General features: G+C 50.1%; 2 protein-coding genes and 1 long non-coding RNA gene across 7 annotated transcripts in view; 2 read left to right on the plus strand and 1 right to left on the minus strand.

The window, feature by feature from the left end:
• The window catches only part of INSYN2A (inhibitory synaptic factor 2A), a 57,088-nt gene extending 47,023 nt beyond the window's left edge, over positions 1–10,065 (minus strand). The window contains exon 1 of one of the 2 annotated variants that reach the window (XM_058698113.1): positions 9,489–10,065. The gene's annotated coding sequence lies outside the window, so the exon portion shown is untranslated. The remainder of the gene's footprint in view (positions 1–9,488) is intronic. The other variant, XM_058698110.1, reaches the window with a different exon arrangement.
• Positions 1–18,484, plus strand: part of DOCK1 (dedicator of cytokinesis 1) — a 528,588-nt gene that overhangs the window by 268,539 nt on the left and 241,565 nt on the right. The window lies entirely within an intron of this gene.
• Positions 10,914–12,248, plus strand: LOC131493558 (uncharacterized). Its single transcript, XR_009252742.1, has 2 exons — positions 10,914–11,326; positions 11,458–12,248. It is a non-coding gene; the product is annotated as an uncharacterized LOC131493558 (long non-coding RNA).

Below are 18,484 nucleotides of genomic sequence, written 5' to 3' on the forward strand. Positions count from 1 at the left end.
AACCCCTTTCATTTCTCCTTACTTTGAATTGAGTACACGCTATGTGAAATTGTACTCGATACATAAAATCGGTACTCAGGAACGTAATCCTGCACGACTTTTTGTTCATGATGAATATAGACAGGAAGGAAAAGGGGAATGAGGAAATAGGAGAGTGGGGGGGAACGTGAGGGTGACAGCCACACAGACGGATTGACAGACAGACACAGGAGAGGAAGGCTGCTCCTCAGGGAAGTTAGTCCCAGTAAACCACGTCACATCCTGCTTGCTGTTACTTGGAGCCCCTGCCGTCAGCTCTTTGATTCTCTTTCAGGGGCCGTTGGAGCGGCCCCTTCTCATCCTCTCCAGAATGGAGCCTGACCGCTTATCCAGGCTAGGACGGGCATCCGAGGTAGGACATCATACGGCTTCATGTTCTATGAAGCCCCCAACACAGTAAGTGAAGTGTGAAACCTAGTGAATAATCCTAATTTAAGTTTACATGTCTGGGTTCTGCTTCTGCCTTTAAATCTCTCCGAGACCCTCCTGGATCGGATGGCCTTGTCCTTCGCGAGGCTTGGGAGAGAGGGACCGGACGGTGGGGACAGATTCTGTAGGTTCGTGGAGACAAGTTAGCTCCATAGTGAGTAAGCAGTGCTGATGATCAGGAAGCGAGTCTCTGCATACATCACAACCCTGAAAGTACTTTTTCAAAGGAAAACATGAATCTTTCCAAAACCTTAAGCGACCCCTCTTTGCTTTGGCCTTCTTGAAGCTGTGGACGGGAGCAGAGGTGTTAAAGAAGTGGAACCTTTTACAAGTTTTGGGGTTTGTTTGTTTGTTTCTTTTTTTTTTTTTAAGCATTTTCAGATACGGAGAAGAGACTCTGGATGGAGGCTGTGCTTCCACAGGAAACAGAGAGACATGATCCTCCTTAAGGGTTCTACCCCTGTGCCCATCTTTCTAGAATAAAATCTATCAGTTCCCAACCCAGTCCAGATCAGTCAGAATTTCTGGGGATGGAGACAGGGCGGCAGAGATGGATGTCATCATCCATCATGCACAGCCTCCAGGCCACATGTTTTGTCTTGTTTTCTTCCCCACCCCCTCATTCTCTTCTCTTCTCCGCCGTATCGCTAAAGCACAGAGCAACATGGGGTACGTAAAGGTACCTGTAAATATTTATTGAATGAAAGGAATAGTGAGTGATGTCCCAGGGGGGCGGGCACGGCCAGCCCCTTCCATCTTGTCCAGAATGAACCTGGGGCACAGCCAAATGCGGGGTTGGTCACCAGCACTGCCCAGGCCACGGCTGGCAAGGTGGGGCCTGCGGTGGGGGTGGACTCACATTCTGCAGAGGGACAGTGAGTGGCCAGTCATTTGTCAGGGTTTAAAATAAGGGGCCGTTTGGTTGTCACCGCTGCCTTGTGGACTGATTACTGAACGGCAGATTCCAAAGAAATTGGCACCTGGCAGGCTAATAGCAAGAATATGGCATCTTCACACCTCCGTTCTTTTGACATTTCTGGTTGGGGATGTAAAACATCTCGAATTCTGTCCCTTCCTAGGAATCCCACGGCTGGGGAAAGCTCTCCCTAACCATGGATCTGGGCTTTGAGATCTGGGCTTATACATTGGAGGGGGAGTACTCAAGATCATCTATTTAAGATTCTCACACTCTCGGCTTTTCTGGACATAGCGGTTCCTGCGTATGTTTTCTCCTACGATCGTTAAGAACTGGGGTGTAGAGACTGACTGCCTGATTGAGTTCTGGCCCTTCCTTGAATCAGCCTAGAATCTAGAGCATGTTACACAGCCTGGGGGGATCATAAAATAAGAGTTAATACTTCTGTGGTGCTTGGCACAGATTAGTTACCCTTTTGTTTTTGTGCTTTATGTATGTTCTAACAATGCGTTCTCCAAACTCTCTCGGAAGGAGAGGTTCCCAGTTGTTGTTGTTGTTGTTGTTTTAAAGTTTATTTATTTATTTTTTAGAGAGGGAGAACAGGGCAGGGGCAGAGAGAAGGAGAAGGAGAGAGAATCTCAAGCGGGCGCTGTGCTGTCAGCGCAGAGTCTAAAGCGGGGCTCGAACCCGCGAACCGTGAGATCACCTCTTGAGCTTGGAAGCAAGAGTTTGACGCTCAACCGACTGAGCCACCCAGGCGCCCTGAGGTTTCCATTTTTTATAAAGGTGGAGACATCGAGGCACTGATGGCAAGTCAGTGCCCATGGCCACACGGATAGTAACGGTCAGAACTGGGGGGACAGGTGCAGACAGTGTCGCCTAGACATTGCTCTCAACACTGTGATCTGGGACGAGGGCTCAGTCGGTCGGTGCCTTTAAAACGCTCAGAGTGCGGTTCTGGTGATGCCGTCTCTGGTGGCGAAGGGGACGCTGATACGAACAACACACTTAGGACATGTTATGCGTGTGGGCAACACCAACTTCAGTCCTTGACAGAAACATGCTTGAAGGTTTCAACCTCGAGTGGCTGAATAAAACTCTATACTTGTCTTAGATTTTTTTTTTTTTTCCAAGCCGGGCACACCATTGGTCCCTCTCACTGACTCTTCAGGTCTAGAGTCAGAACTGGTGCTTCGATGTAGCATTTAATGATTGCTAGGAGCGATTTAATGATCGCTAGAGCCTGGAGCCCTGGCTGACGGTCCATTCTCTAACACTCACTCGGCGGCTGACCCTGCACCACAGAGGATCTGCCCCGCGCTTCCTCCGCTCAGTAAGAGTGGGCGATATTTTCATAGACCCAGTGTTCCGACCGTGCAATAAATTCCATCATTCAGCCTCACCCTGGGTATTTTTGGCACACTAGCAAATCCGGTAGACACGATAAATAAAGTGAGTTATACTTAAAGGAGAGTTAACTTCATATACTGAGACAAATATAAAGAACAGGAACAAAGCAACTTAAGCAAGGATTGAAACCACATCTGTGAAGCCACCAAGCTGACAGCCGCCATTAAAACAAACACACAGGAAGTGATCGAGAAAGGCAGTTCTCACTGGGCTCTTTGATGACTGGAAAAGTCAAATGAAAAATACGGCCTGACGGTATTTTTTAAATTTCAAATTCTCTACACCGGCATGTGGCACAAACTTTTCTTGGGAATGATTCCCGTCCACACTTCTCTGAGCTGTGTGAGATTCAAGTGCATGATTAACAGGAAACTGGCCATTTGTGCCATGTGATTTCAACGAAGGAAAAAGAAAGAGGGCAAGTCTTTATGCAGCACTCCGGTATTGGTAACAAGGAAGTGATAAATTGATGAGCCTGGCCCAAAGATCCATGGAGTTGATGTCATGACGTGAAACTGAGTTGTGAGGTCAAGGCCGAGAGGCAGACAGATACCTTCCGGTCAGCCTTCAGTTGACTCTATGAACTCTCCAGTATTTTGGTAAAGCGGTAGTAGAAGTTCCTTCCAACCAAAAAAATGGTTTGGGGATATAGGAACATTGTATGTGTCTGATTGACGTGTTAGAATTTCTCATTTCTCCTTGTTGTTCTTTTACGCTAGTACTAGGCCATTAAACTCAAACACTTTCTTCCTTTAGAAACTCAGTTTCTACCCAAGTGAATTTTTACCAAAGAAAACTCTAGGGTTGAGTCTGGTGGTAGAAAAACCCAAGTCTTGGATTCCTTTTTCTTGCCTCAACACCGTGTAGCCAGGTGTAAGGACTGTCCATTTCTAGAAGCAGGCTTCCTTTTTACCACCCTCTCATGTATTTCTTTTTAATTTCTACTACAAAAAATGTGCAACTTCAAGTGAAAGAGAAACATTATTGTTCAATCTGGATTCCCTGAATTTCTAGCAAAATCATTGATGAGGTTTATTGTTAGCAGCCTCATTAAATATTTATTAAGCATCTGTTATTAGGTAATACTATTCTTAGTCCTTCAAGAATTTCTTTGTCTTGTGAATCCTTTACTCCATTTTCATTCTCTTCTTTGAAAGTATTTCTCACGTTGGTTCTAAGAAGATGATGAAACTGTATTTTTTTGAAATAGTATTTCTGGTTCGAAACTCAAAGTCAACTTTCTAATGGTCATCACATCTTTCCCCCCAAACCTGCTGGTTCCCTGACTTCCCTGTTTCCATCTATATCACCCACTACCCTGGTGGTACCTTTAATCCCGTCTTCATGTTGCCATGTTATAGAGATTTGCCGTGTGGGATATTTCCCTCACAGCTGTCCCCTGACATCTCTCCCTAATGCCACCGCTCACCCTTGGTGCCAGTTAATTCTCACCTGTTATACCCTTTCATCTGGTTCATCTCTAGCTAACAAGACTCCGTCTTCTGGACATGTATGTTAACTGTTCAAAGCATTCACCCTTTACCCATAGCTAGTGAGTGGAGGCCATTGCTGTCCTACTGGTTCTACCTTAAACTGGCTCACACTCCTTCTTCACTCTCCGATCCTGACCCCTGCACCTTTGCCTGGTGTCGCTTCTCACTCTTCCCGTACAGATCTCCAGCTCTGAGCACGTGACGAATGGGCTTCAGCTCCAGGATTTGCATGTGCTGGGCTCGGGGGTCCAATCTCAACCTTCGTCCCAGCCAGGGTGTTGCTTTCTCTCGGGTACCTCCACGTGTGTGGTCTGTCCTATCCTGATTCTGCCTCCCACCTCCTTTCGCCCTCCCGGACTGGAGCTTCTTGAGGAACCCGTCACTTGGTTTTGTGACACTCACACATTGTCCTGGCCACTGCTGCTACTGCTCAGTACATTTCCATGAACGAGCAGTCCTTTGTAGACAAAACCATCCTCCTGTCAGTCTACCTTCCTTATGTGTGCCCATTTTTCAGAACCCAGGTTTTATAATTCCAGTACATTTCCAAGGACACGAAAGCCACTTACTATGAAAGCAAGCAGATTTCCTAAAGCAAGTTAAAGATGACCTAAGGTGTTTAGTCTAACCACTAAGGACATATGGAAAAGATGAAGAAATGAGAAGTTGACATACACATGCTTCCCGGGGAACAACCAGTGTGGAGGGACCCACGTCACCACTGAAATGACGAACAGAGACTGGTCAGTTTCACGGAGGTCGAATGTGAATGTGATGCATCTCCACGGTAGTTCCTTCACCTGAGCAGCCGAAATGAGCAGCTGAGGCCATCGGCCTCCTTTTCCCCTCATTCCCTCTGGAGTATGGAGGAGAGCAACTTTTCTTTGTGCAGCATTTGTGGCCTCCCAAAGTCCTTCTCATGTCCCTCGTATGCTGTAGTTTACGGCATTCCATTTTATGCCCAAGGCTAGATTATTAAGGACTGAATTGGAATTTTCCATAGTAACTGCAGCATGAACTTTGATTAGCATTTTGCCATGGTGTTACCATCTTTAAAAAATTTCTTTGCCCCGGTCATGGCTATAAGAGCGTAACTCAGGTGAACGTAGTGTGCCAGCCTGATCCCCTCTCTGATCTTTTCTGACCCACACCTGAGTAACAGCAAGATGATGTGGTAAAGAGAGTAATGTGGATGTACAGTACTCTGAATAATCCGATCAATATACTAGAAAAGCAATATTCACGAATATTGACTTCGGGGATATTTCTTTTCCAATTCCTTTTAAATATGGTATTAGTGAAAAGGTGTGTAATTTGGAAACACGATCCTTCTTGTCCCTAATAGCTGCTCTTCTATATTCAAATTAATTTTCTCTCTGTCCCAATTAGAGCTGAGAATATGCACTCAGCAGAAAGACACAGAACTATCAGGTTAGAGTGTTTTGTTTTTATTTTAGATCAGCAGTTTGTCTCTTGATAATATCTCTGTATACCTCGAAGCCCCTCAGCTCATTCATTATGGTATGAATGATGTCTGAAGTGCACAGACTCAGACCCACGCTGAATATCCTGATGGCTTATGGTAGAGGAAATGCTGGTTGACTTTATATCAGAAATTGAATTTGGCACCAGGACATGTGTCCTGAAGTTATGGTTTCTCTTACTCTGAGAGGTATGATTCTTGGTTGCTTGGAGACACTTCAGTGCCTCTGGATCTGAGGCAGATACAGTATAATACAGGGTCCACAGGTTCGAACCTGTACTTTGTATGGGTTGGCGTTTAACGTGAGATGACGACGTCTCAACAGTTTGTTTATATGAATCCCGGCAGGGTCCCCACAACTTGGTACCAATCCACTCCTCTGACCTTAATACATAAGATGCGCAACTTTTAAAGTAAATGGACTATGGTGGCTCAGTCGGTTAAGCATCTGACTCTTGATTTTGGCTCGGGTCATGATCTCACGGTTCATGGGATTGAGCCCCATTAAGAGCGCATGGCCTGCTTGGGATTCTCTCTCTCTGCTCCTCCTCTGCTTGTGCGCGTGTGTGCGCTCTCTCTCCAAATAAATAAACTAAAAAATGAATGGATGAAAAATTATGATGTTTTACTATGTTTATGCTATAAGTGAGCTCAAATATCGAAGAAAGGCTTATCCAAATGTTTGTATGCGAATTTCACGGTAATAAAAGTGTTGTCATGTAATATCAATCATATTAAATTTTCCTTTAAAATATTGAAGTCGCTCCATAATGTTATGAAATATTAAAATCAAATATGTGAGGAGGCTGAGAAGGATCTGCTTCATAAATTATGTCAGCTAATTTTGGGCTGGAAGCGAAGGTCTCAATGGAATTACGGTGGGGAAGGGTCCTTCACATGTATGAAGGAACTGTTGAGAAAAGATGCCAGTTTTGTTTGGGGAGCCCTAATAACCTCCCTTTCTCCCAGATGACTGTGGTTTGCCTCAAATAGACATGCTTTTTTTGGTTAACCACCGGATCGGTTACGTAGCAGCCTTGACGTGTTACCTGTTCAGGTGTCTGGTGGGCTGGTCCAGAGCTCCAGGATACCAAATCCCCACTGCCCCTGCCCCTGCCTTCCTCCGTGGATGCTGGTCCGTAGACCCATCGCTGTGCCGTCTAGCTGTGATTTCTTTATCGTCATTCCCCGGGAAGTAGCCTGTCCCCAACAGTAACTAATCTCCTCATACAAGAGAGCTCAGTAGTTGCTGCTGTAAATGAGACAGCCATGGGTTGGAACAGCCAGGAGAATACAAATGTCTAGCTAAGTGAACGCATCTGTCCAGCTGGTCTGCTGTGATCAACTGTTCTGAGAATCATTTTTATTTTCTGACTGCTTATTTCAATGTGTAGGAGTCTTCCTGGTAGACTGATGCCTTTCATGCACAAGCCTTTCAGTTACGTGCTTGTTTACTTGCATTTTTTTTTTCTTGATCGAGGGAAAAACAAGACAAAAATCCTCTATTCTGCCATGGGGAAAACAATTGTGGCAGAACAGAGAAGCCCCCCGGGTAAACAGAGTAATAAGGGTATCTAACTTTCCACGGGGCTTTTTGGAAGCGATGTGTGCAAAGCCTGGAACTCTCCGGCTTTTGCCTTCTTCGCCTATTTCTTAACCAGTATTTGTGCTCGTCAATCGGATAATGGGCCTGATTGAAGTAAAAGCTCCAAGTCCTAATCACAGTAACAAAAAATGAAGTCGTGACAACTGTAGGAAGTTCAAAGGCATACTCTGCGTTTCAAGGGCATCCTGTCTTTAAGCAGAGGTCTTTCATTTGGCTAAAGAAATTAAACAGAATCCTTCTGTCTTTAAGGAAATGGTGAATTGGGTGAAGAAAAGCCCACACTCTCTGTAGCTAGCATAATTTATGCAAAATCATGCAATTAGCGATAGCTGTGCTAGACATTTTTTATCCACATGCGCCTCCAATAAAACCGTCATGAGTAGCAGTGCCACCTAATGTAAGTAGTAAACATGGGTAGTAAATTACTAATATCTGGTGAGGCATGCAGATCGCAGGCCTTCCATTTTTCCTTTGAGATGCTTGTGCCCATTTGCTAATCATTCTTGCAACAACTACAACAACAACAACAACAACAACAAAGAGGCAAGGATAAATATGAACTTTTCTTTGGAAAGTAACATTCAACAGGATATGAATGCAATAAATAGCACAACGTGAATAGTACAAACCAGCACTTTCCGCCTCTGCAAAGTGAAACGATGGTTACTTTCTGCTCGCTCTGTGGCATAAGCTTAACAACGTTAGAGCACTTTCACACATGTACCACTCGTTGGGAATGGCCCAGGTCAGGTGATTTGGGTGGGATTTTTCAGTCAAGTCCCCTTCGCTCTAACCTTGACAGTCCCCCACTGGCGTGTGGAGAGGTAACCCCTAGCCAGTCCCTGTCCGAGGGAAAACCTCCCAGCGCGTGGACCCGACCCTCTGCTAGTCTGAGCTGTAGTCCTGTGAAATGCTAGTGTGCGTTGGTAGCCAAGGCAGGGCTAGCCCAAAGTTCCTTCCCACTCTGGCCAGTTCACCTCAGGATGCTTCCGCAGGATTTAAGCGCCTAAGCAGACAAGGTCATATTAAACTGCTCTACTGCCTTCTCTGGCTCCAGCCCCCAGGCACAGACCTGCGGTGGGAAAGGGGTCGGGGCAGAAGCCCTGCTCTGTAGATGAGCCAAAAAACACCTACTTTCTCCCCTATTTACTCCAGAGGCGCCTCTCCTCCCCCACTCCTGGCATCCCCTTATCGCCAGCTCCATCTGCCCATGGCATATTTCTGGGTAGTAGAATGCTGAGGTCACAAGGACAGGTTCTTCATCCCCGCGCTGGAGACGCCAGCTGGGAACCCTGAGCATGAACCAGCAAGACGCAGACTCTCGCTCTTGACTTTGGGCTCCAGGCGCTGCCCCGGCCCCGGGCCGGCCCGCGGGCACCCTCCTCCCTCTCGCCCTCGCCCGCCAGCAAGCTCGCTCGCTCGCTCGCTCTGCAGCATTGGTTGGTTTCCCACGCCTGTCCCGGGCTGACACGGGATGCCGCGCACCCCGAAGGCCCGCGGGCACCGACCCGGGCCCGCGGCCCCGCGAAAGTGCCAACCCGAGCGAGCCCTGGCGCCACGGGAGGAAATGGGCATTTCACGTGGGCATCTGCCTTCGCTCCCGCTCGCTCCTCTCCTTCGCGGCCGGCGTCAGGGCCCTTCTGCTCGGACTTATCCCCACCCCACCCCCCACCCCCGCCCCGAAGTTAATCAGCCGTACTTGCCAGTTCGCTTTAGTTTGGAAAATACTTAAACACCTCGAAACGTTCCGGGGACGCGGCCGCCCGCGATCCCCCAGTTCTGCCTGGCCAGGGCTCTCGGGCGCTCAGGAGGCTGTGGCGTTTGTCTAGAACCGACAGCGTAGACATGCAGCCCCGCTCCTCCCAGGCCGTCGCCAAAGTTGCCAGACGCCCCTCGGCGACCCGGCCGCGCCAGATGCAGTTGCATAACCTCGCCCGCCGCCCGGTCCGCTCCTGGCTGCACCGGCGCGTCCTGGCCCCGGGAGCCGCCGAGTCCCCGGCGAAGCCCGTTTGGGGGCGAGTGCGAGCGCCCGACCGGGGTCGGCGCCCGTCCGAGCGGTGCTCTGCCCGCGGCCAAGTGCAGCGGGAGGAGGGCGCGCGGGGCTCCGCTTACCTTCCGCTGCTTACAGATAAGTCGAGGTCGGTGCGGCGCCTGGCTCGGGCATGTCTCGCCGCGGACCCGGGCGAGCCTGGCGCGGCGCGGAGCACTCCGGGCAGGGCATCCGCGGCGAGGCTCGCCGGGCTCGCGCGGGGGAAGGCTCGGCTCCGGGGACTTGGCCGGCTGCGCGCCCGCCGCCCGCCCCCTCCACCGCCGCCGGCCCGGCCCGCCCGGCCCGGCCGGCCCCCGCGCCGCAGCTCGCGTCCGGCCCGGCTCAGCGACGCGCGCGGGGAGGCAGCGGCTCGGCCGGCTCCGGGGACGCCCGCGCGTTCGCTCGCTGGCGGCGCGGCGGAGCCAGCCACAGCCACCCGGCGCCGTGCTCCTCCGATGTCCTCATTTACTGCAATTGTCTTCGGCGAGATCTCGGAGCCGGGGCTGGCAGGCGGGGGCGGAGAGGGGGAGGGAGCGGGAGGGAAGTCCTTGCAGCCGCCCCCGGGTCCCCGCTACTCCGCGGAGCCCGGCGGCCGGAGGAGAGGGCGCCGGAGCCGCGCGCCCGCCGCCTGTGCGCCCGGCTGGCACCGAGGCGGGCGGAGCCCCGGGCCCCGCGGGGCGGGGGCGGGGGCGGGGGCGGCGCGGGGCCCGGCGGGCCGCGTGCGCGGGGTGGGCGATCCGGAGGGAGCGGGGCGGGAGGGAGTGGGGGAGCCCCCGCCCGCCGACGCCCGAGCCCGAGCCCGAGCCCGAGCCCGAGCCGGAGGAGGAGGTGGAAGGAGCCGCCGGCGGCTGCCGCCTGTGCGCGGGGCTCCACCGCGGCGCGTCCTCGGGGTTTCTGGGCTGCAGGCGGCGCTGCGCGGCCCGGGAACTTGTTGAGTCTACCCCCCGGCCGCCTCCGGAGCAGCCGGAGGGCGGGGGACCCGGCGTTTTCTCTCCCGGGAGGGGTGGCTGGGGTCCCCGCGCGATGGCTGCCGGCCCTGTCAGTGGGCCCAGCCCCGCGGGGCTTTGAAATCCCGGAGCTCGGGAAGGGGGGCGGGGAGGGGGCTTAGGCGGCTGCCCCCTCACCTGCGGATGGCTGCCTAGGGGAGGCCAGGGTCAGGGGCGTGCTTCCTGGAGGAGTCCACCCCGGGGTCAGCCTCTCTAAGCGGAGGCCGACAGGCAGGCCAGCTGTGAGTGTTGAGGACAGAAGGGGGAGTGCCCTCTGGGTCTGTTGCCCACTGACATTAGGAACACTCCAGAGCTGGCGGCAGGGCCGCTCCTGATCGAAACCCCCCTCCCTCCCTGACACACACACCACCGGCCTGCAGATGCCACAGGGTATGTGTTGCTTTTGTTCCAGGGCAGAGTTGAGCTCACTTGGGGAGGAAGCCGGCGGGGATGCACGAGGAGGTATGCCCCACCCCTTCGACAAAGCCACCAGATCCACCAGTGTGGTGGGGGGTGGGGGGGGGGTGGGGGGGGGTTCTTCTGAGCTTTTCCTGGCAGACCCTGGTTGGTGCCTGGGCCTGGGACTAAGAAGCCAGCTGGCCGCAGGTCTCCTGGCTCCCCCAATTTTCACAGGCTTGGGGCTTGAAGTTCATTCTTCTCGAATGTACTCGAGAGTGGCCACGTTCATGAGTGTATTTCCCAAGAAAGGGCAGACAAATGGTGGATCCAAGGGCAGCGACATGCTTCAGGGGGGGAGATGGGAGGACTGGAGGGAAAGTACCTTCGCGGCCTCTTCAGATGTAGGTGCAGGTGTGCATGCCTCTGCCTGTGCATCCTGGAGTCCCGGCCTCAGCCCCAGCCCTATGCCTGGGACCCAGCGTTTGCTACTCCCTTGTTCCTTGAGCTGGAGTGAGCCTAGCATCATGCTTAACACGGTATCTGTTCTTTATAGATGGCTCTACATGAGATGCTTCATTTGTCTCTATGTGGTGCTTGGGGCATTGTGTCCCAACGTTCCAGAAGAAAGATGACCTAAAACCTCCTCGTTTCCCTTCTTACCTCTCAGCCTCCTTTGGGACACAAGTCTCCAGTCCTTTGGCATCCGGAGGTACCCAGGAAGGGAGTCCTGAACCTGTGACTCCAAACTCTGCCCACTCACTCCTTTTATCGTCTTTTCTTACTCCCCATCCCGAGTTTCATTTTCAGCCTGTTTACTTCTCTGGCCGGCCCACGGTGCTGCTGAGAGCCGGCTGGAGACATGTGCTAGCAGATACATGAACCGCCCGGGGACCCGTAACCCGCTGCTCTGCCTGGAAGGGACCTGATGTTGGGCTGTGTCGGACTTGGGGGACCTAAGATGCCAGGTGGGAGGGATCATTGCCACGGATCGCGCCAGTGTAATTCCCCTGGGATGTGCTGTCGTTATTGCAGGCCCAGTATTTCTCCCAGTGGTCCGGGTAGCTTTCTGTAAATCTTGCTTTATTGCTAATCCATAAAATCGAAATCTGCCTTCCATCTCTTAAACATGTCACTGTAAATAAAACTACCAGGAAATACTGAAATTGTGCTGGTGGTAATGGACAGCTAAAGTTTTAGGGGCCATGAGTGAAAACAGATAAACATGAATGCATGCACGGGAGGATGGAACGGAACCACGGGGGGCAGTGTGAGCTGGCAGGAGGAAGGCTCCAGGGACGGTGTTATTTGAGATCCACATGGTGTGTAATTCTAGGAGGAAAATGGAAAACTGTAATTGGCAGGTTAGAAAACCCACTTATATGAAGAAGTGAGTTTAATGAACTTCTTAGTGTCATCAAGACTACCTTTAGGTGCTCAATTGTCTAGGAAATTCATAGTTGTTTTTCAGTTATTCAGATCACCGGTATTCTCCCTCTTTTTTGAAGTAGGAAACCGTCGGTCTGCTGTGTTTCTTAATTGCAAATCTCCACACATCACAAATGTAAATACTGACGAAAGCTTGTTTCACCATACCTCTGCCTGTGGAGGTTCTACACGGGTGAGGTTAATGGGTCATCATGTTCTAATCTTTAAAGCGAACACTGTGCCAGAGGCTGGCTCGGGAGACCTGGGCCGGGGAGGGGGGTGGGGATTCAGCATCTTGCAACCTCCAGCCCCTGACTGTTATTTTTTACGGATGAGACATCTGTGTTTTTTAGGGTCTAGGATGAGTTGTTATGTTCACTTCTCGTGGGAAAAGAATTAAAGTTGCTAGAGAGTAGATTCATTTTAGGAATCAATTAGGGAAAAATTGGTTTCTTGCATTTCCCTTCCGATTTTTTGCTGAGAAAGATGGACTTGCAAAGGGAAAAATAGCTCCTTTTAAAGTGGGATTTCCTGAAGCAGAAGGACCCGGAAAATAAAGAGACAAGATGGTACGAGAGAGATGACTAAGAAAATAGTCGAGTCTCTCTTCTTTAGGCTTCTTCTTGTCAGTGTGCAGGTGTTGTGCAGAGGATAGCTGGATTCCAGCCCTCCTGTTGAGTAAGTTACGAGGTCTCAATTTCCACATTAGAAAAGACAAGGATATACAGGGGTGCGTGGGTGGCTCTGTCTCTTGGGCGTCTGACTTTGACTCAGGTCATGATCTCACGGTTCGTGAGTTCGAGCCCCGCGTTGGGCTCTGTGCTGACAGCTCAGAGCCTGGAACCTGCTTCAGATCCTGTGTCTCCCTTTCTCTCTGTGCCCTCCCCAGGTCGTGTGCTCGCTCTCTCTCTCTCTCTCTCTCACAAATGAATAAACATTAAAGAAAAAAAGACAAGAGTATACAAATCAGAGATGTACTCGGATGTTTGGCACAGTTTCGTCCATCCAGTTCCAAACTGGAGATTACTCAAACACGTGTCAAAAGTAGGATAGGTAACAATTCCTGGGTTTACTCACGCAGTAGACTACTATACAGCAAGGAAAAAAAGTGACGGCTGATGTGTGCAGCAATGCCAACGACAGTCACAAACATGATGCAGAAGAAGCCAGACGCGACAGTATATGTCATAGGATTCCATTTAAATGAAGTCTCAGAATACAAAGGAAAATAAAACAGTAGAACGGTGGTTCCCTTTGCCCTGGACCACACTACCTTCTGTGGTGCTGTGTGATTCATATATTGAGATAGGTCGTTGCATACTTGATACAGATGGGAAAATTAATCGAGATGCCCTCTCTCTCTCTCTCTCTCTCTCTCTCTCTCTCTCTCTGTCTCCTTTTTTTTTTGAGTAGGCCTCCTTTCTGGGTATAAGCATTGCCTTTGCAGTGTCGATACACGTACTCCCCTAATCTACCCCTTTAAATGAATTGGATTATCAGTCAGTGAAGTTCACTTGATTTATTGTTAATCCACAAAATTGCTGAAGCCACGTTGTCTCCAAAACCCAAGGTAAGAGAGAAGAGGTGTCCGCAAACGTAGTGCTGTTCCGGATGAGACTTCTTGCATAGCTTTGTACGGGAACTTATGTTTTGGGGAGTCTCGTACCGAGCATTTGTCTGGCTCTCGGATGCAGCCATGATGGAGTTCGCTTTGGAAATGATTTTCGTGCCTCGTCCTTTAATGTTCTAAGTGACTCTGTCGGGTGAGTCCGTGTCTGTGATGGCAGGTTCCGTCCTTCAGTTCAGAAGCTACAGTAACAGACCAACTGCGCTCAACCCCAACAAAGGAGAGGTAACTCGGGTCGGCCTGAACCTGGAGGGGAGAGATCAGTAACTTCAGGATGCTTTGCTCTTCTCTTTCAAGAACAAGACTTCATGCTCAAAGGGTCTCCAGCCAGACCTCCTCTTTTGCCTAGAAGACTTGCGAGATAGCCCTTCTGAATCATTTCCTTTGTCATTTGCTGCTCAAGCATTTACTCTCTGCTTTCTGGACTGGCTTTCTGAGCAACGGAGTCTCCCTCTGTGTAAAGCCCCAGGCCTGTGGCTGTCCCATTGTCCTGGCAACAAAGCTGTGTTTCCTCCCGGTGGGAAGCAGAGCTGTGTCTCTGAAGTGCGGCTCCGTGCCCCAGGGACCCTCCCCACCCGGAATTTCTTTTCCTTCCGTGATGAGCGACAGAGATGGTTTGTTGGCCTGGAATACAATTTGGTTTGGCACAACTGAACATCACACAGATTAGTTGAAATCCCTGGTTTTCTATTATGCGTCATTGTGAATCTCATTTATCTGTAGGAAATGGAATGGTTCTATTTTTCAAGGGAACAAAGGTGGCTGTAGGTTTCCTTTACCACATGGTACCACAGAGGCAGTGGTATTTAGAGATAGTAAAGAGGAGACACGTGCTTCTGGCTCGCTCCCTTCTTTCCACCCTAAACTCCCTCATTTTTAGGGCTCTGATCGAATCCAAAGGCTTTTGCCACCCCTCAGTCAGTTCCTGCCCCTTGTTGCCTGTGGGTGGATAGGCCCAGAAAATAAGCACGTGGCCTGCATTTTGCTGCCTGTGGTCAGTGGGGGTGCTGGGGTCTGTGGGGGTTTTGATTGTCCTGGTCTGACCTACTGGGGAGCCAGCCTCCTCCTCCATATGAGTAGATGGCTAAGGGGCTTTTCTGAATCCCTTCTGGTGACACCAGCAGCTCTTTGAGCTGGCCGACGGCAGCCCCTCATGTAGCAGGTAATGTGCCAGGCCCTAGAATGATACCTTGGAGCAGAATTAGGTCAAGAAGGGATAAAAATTGCTTTCAGATTCCAGTGTCTGCTCTGCTAATCTACTTTGTCGGTGTCAAGACTGTTGACGGCCCTTCCACAGACCGTCTGCCCCGGTGCATGCAGGGCCTCTGCCAGTTTCGGTGGGCACCGCGGGGAGGCGTCGGGTGCTGCACGGCGCGTGCGGGGGGCTGGGTGGTGACTCGTGCAGGTGTTTCTCTGCCCTCAGTCCGCACCTGAGCTTTGCTCGCACTGACGGCGGGACGGGGGCAGGGGGAAGGAGAGGAAAGTGGAACCCTCCTTGTTGCAGTCTTGTCCTTCCCAAGGCCTGTTTGACGGTGGTGAGGGGCCACCGTGGTTGTAGAACACAAGGCACAGGTACGCTGCCCAGGTTCTGTCTCCTCCTCTGCTCACGGTACCACCATGAAACTGTTACACTGTGGGCACCGGGAAAGAACAGAAACGTTGAGTAGTTTCTCCAAGGTCACACAGGTAGGAAGGGACGGAGCCTGGATTCGGGTCCAGTTCTGCTGGATGCCTCAGTGTAACACTGCCCGCTCAGGTTTATTATTTTGATACGAACTTGAGCGTCGCCCAAGAACACACGTTATATAAGTCAGTGTTACTCTAAGTTACTGGGTGTGACTCAGACATTATGGCCCTAGTTAAGAATGTCGTTAACTGGTGGTATCCTCTCCTGGTACTTGCCCGGCCCTAAGCAGCACCTTGTACCTGTGTCCAGAGAGGAACACCTCCCTTCGGGCGCTCGTGGCATTAGCAGGGCACTCTCATGGGACAGATCCTGACTAGAAACGTTAACTGCTAACGCAGGCGTCTCATAAAGCAGATAGTGCGTCTGGGCTGACCAAAGAATGTCTCTGAGCGGGTGTTCTTTTGCCTTTACTAGCCGTGCCTCATCACTGTGTCACTTCTACTTTTATTTTTAAGTGTATTTATTTATTGGGTGGGGGGGGGTGCGCACGCGAGTGGGGGAGGGGTAGAAAGACAGAGAATCTCAAGAAGGCTCCGCACCGCCACCATGGAGCCCGACGCAGGGCTTGAACCCACGAACTGTGAGATCACGACCCGAGCCGAAGTCAAGAGTCAGACCCTTAACTGACTCAGCCACCTGGGCGCCTCTGTATCCATTACACTTTGAAGTCAAAACAGTCCTTGGAACAGCGATGTACCAAAATCGTGTCACATTTGGATAGCACCTGCTGCTTGTCTGATATAATTTCAATATCATCACATGTTTTTTCCTTCATCGAATAACAGTTGTTGGCATTGTCCGTCACAATATATATATTCCATATATACCACACGAAAAACATTTCAGATCCTTTTGGTGCCAGTGGTTGTGACACAGTATTACTTGGGTTTTTTTATTTATCCTAAACAACCCACTGGTGCTTTTGTCACCGGACTTGAGACGTGTTGCTCAGTATTGTAGCTCGTGGACGACGTGGTCGCAAACTACTGCTGTACGTCGGAAAGCAGGCATTTTGTTTTTGATTTCTTTTAACGCTTATTTATTTTTGAGAGAGAGAGAGAAAGAAAGAGAGACAGAGCACAAGTGGGGAGGGGCAGAGAGAGAGAGACACACACACACACAGAATCCGAAGCAGGCTCCAGGCTCTGAGCTGTCAGCACAGAGCCCGATGTGGGGCTCGAACCCACAGACCGTGAGATCATGACCTGAGCCGAGATCAGACGCTTAACTGACTGAGCCACCCAGGCGCCCTGGGCATTTTTTTTTTTAATGTTTATTTATTTTTGAGACAGAGAGAGACAGAGCATGAACAGGGGAGGGGCAGAGAGAGAGGGAGACACAGAATCTGAAATGGGCTCCAGGCTCTGAGCTGTCAGCACAGAGCCCGACGCGGGGCTCGAACTCACAGACCATGAGATCATGACCTGAGCCGAAGTCGGACGCTTAACCAACTGAGCCACCCAGGCGCCCCTGGGCATTTTGGTTTTAAATGCCAAGTTCCAAATGGGAAGAATATAGAATTTTAAAAGAATCTCGAGTTACGTTTGATGACCTCTAAGGTCATACACAGAATTTCAGTTCCATCTTTTTTTATAGACAATTCTTTTTTTTCATTTCATTGAATCCTTGGAGAATTAAATAGGTCATCACTTCAATTCCACTGCACTGTAGAGTTGCAGGTCTCCCGTTTCCTCTTTGCCTAATTTGTGTTTTGGCACATTCTGGAGCTTTGTTGAGCTCTAAATGTACTCACTGCCTTCGACCTCACTTCGCTTCTGGCTTGCCTTTCATTAATGCTAGTGTCCCTTCAACTGATGTTAAAGCAGTCATCAAAAACATATTTTGACACATTTCTTACACAATTTTCATTTTCTCTGGGATTTCAAGAAAAGCAAGACATTTAAATGTTGCTCAGTAGTCTTTTTTTTTTTTTTTGAAGGGAACATGTTTTAAAGTTTATTTAGTTTTGAGATAGAGAGGATTTTTTAAGTTTATTTATTTATTTTGAGAGAGAGAGAGAGAGAGAGAGAGAGCAAGCAGAGGAGGGGTGGAGAGAGACAATCCCAAGCAGGCTCCTCACTGTCCGTGCAGAGCCCGACGTAGGGCTCGATCTCACATACCGTGCAATCATGACCTGAGCCGAAATCAAGAGTCAGATGTTGAACCAACTGAGCCCCCCAGACGCCCCTGCTCAATAGTCTTTCTTAAATACAAAGCCAGTGCTCACTGATCACTGTTCACGTGGTTAGATGTGCACATGTGGTACACATGTCACAGTTTTCTCTGATCTCTGCACCCAGTGATCACCGCTCAGTGGCAGGTCCCCTCCCATCCCTGGAAGGAGAACTCTGAGCCGTCCACAGGCCTCCTGAAGCTGGAAGAGGGAAGTGTCTTGATATCCCAGAACATTTCATGTCAGTGAGGGAGGAAAGTCATGTAGAGCTTTTCCCCCACTGTGTTCACTGGTGGACTCTTCTGTTAAAAGAAGAAACTTGATGGGGTGCCTGGGTGGCTCAGTCGGTTAGGCGTCCGACTTCGGCTCAGGTCATGATCTCGTGGTCTGTGGGTTCGAGCCCCGCATCGGGCTCTGTGCTGACAGCTCAGAGCCTGGAGTCTGTTTCAGATTTTGTGTCTCCCTCTTTCTCTGACCCTCCCCTGTTCATGCTCTCTCTCTGTCTCAAAAATAAATAAATGTTAAAAAAAATTAAAAGAAGAAGAAACTTGAAAATCAGTGGGTTTTTTTTGTTTTTTTTTTTGTTTTTTTTTTTTTTTTAAATAAACTGGAGATGTGAATTTGGAGATCGTCACCAAAAAGATGGAAGAACATTAGCAGAAAAATCCATTACTCCGTGTAAAATTTAAAGGAAATCTTAATTCATTTTATGGGTGAACCCCAAACAGAATTTGGTAAATAATAAAATGCTCAGCTGGGGGTAAGCCATAAATGAGGGTACA

Source organism: Neofelis nebulosa, chromosome 13, assembly GCF_028018385.1.
Source record: "Neofelis nebulosa isolate mNeoNeb1 chromosome 13, mNeoNeb1.pri, whole genome shotgun sequence".
NCBI lineage: Eukaryota > Metazoa > Chordata > Mammalia > Carnivora > Felidae > Neofelis > Neofelis nebulosa.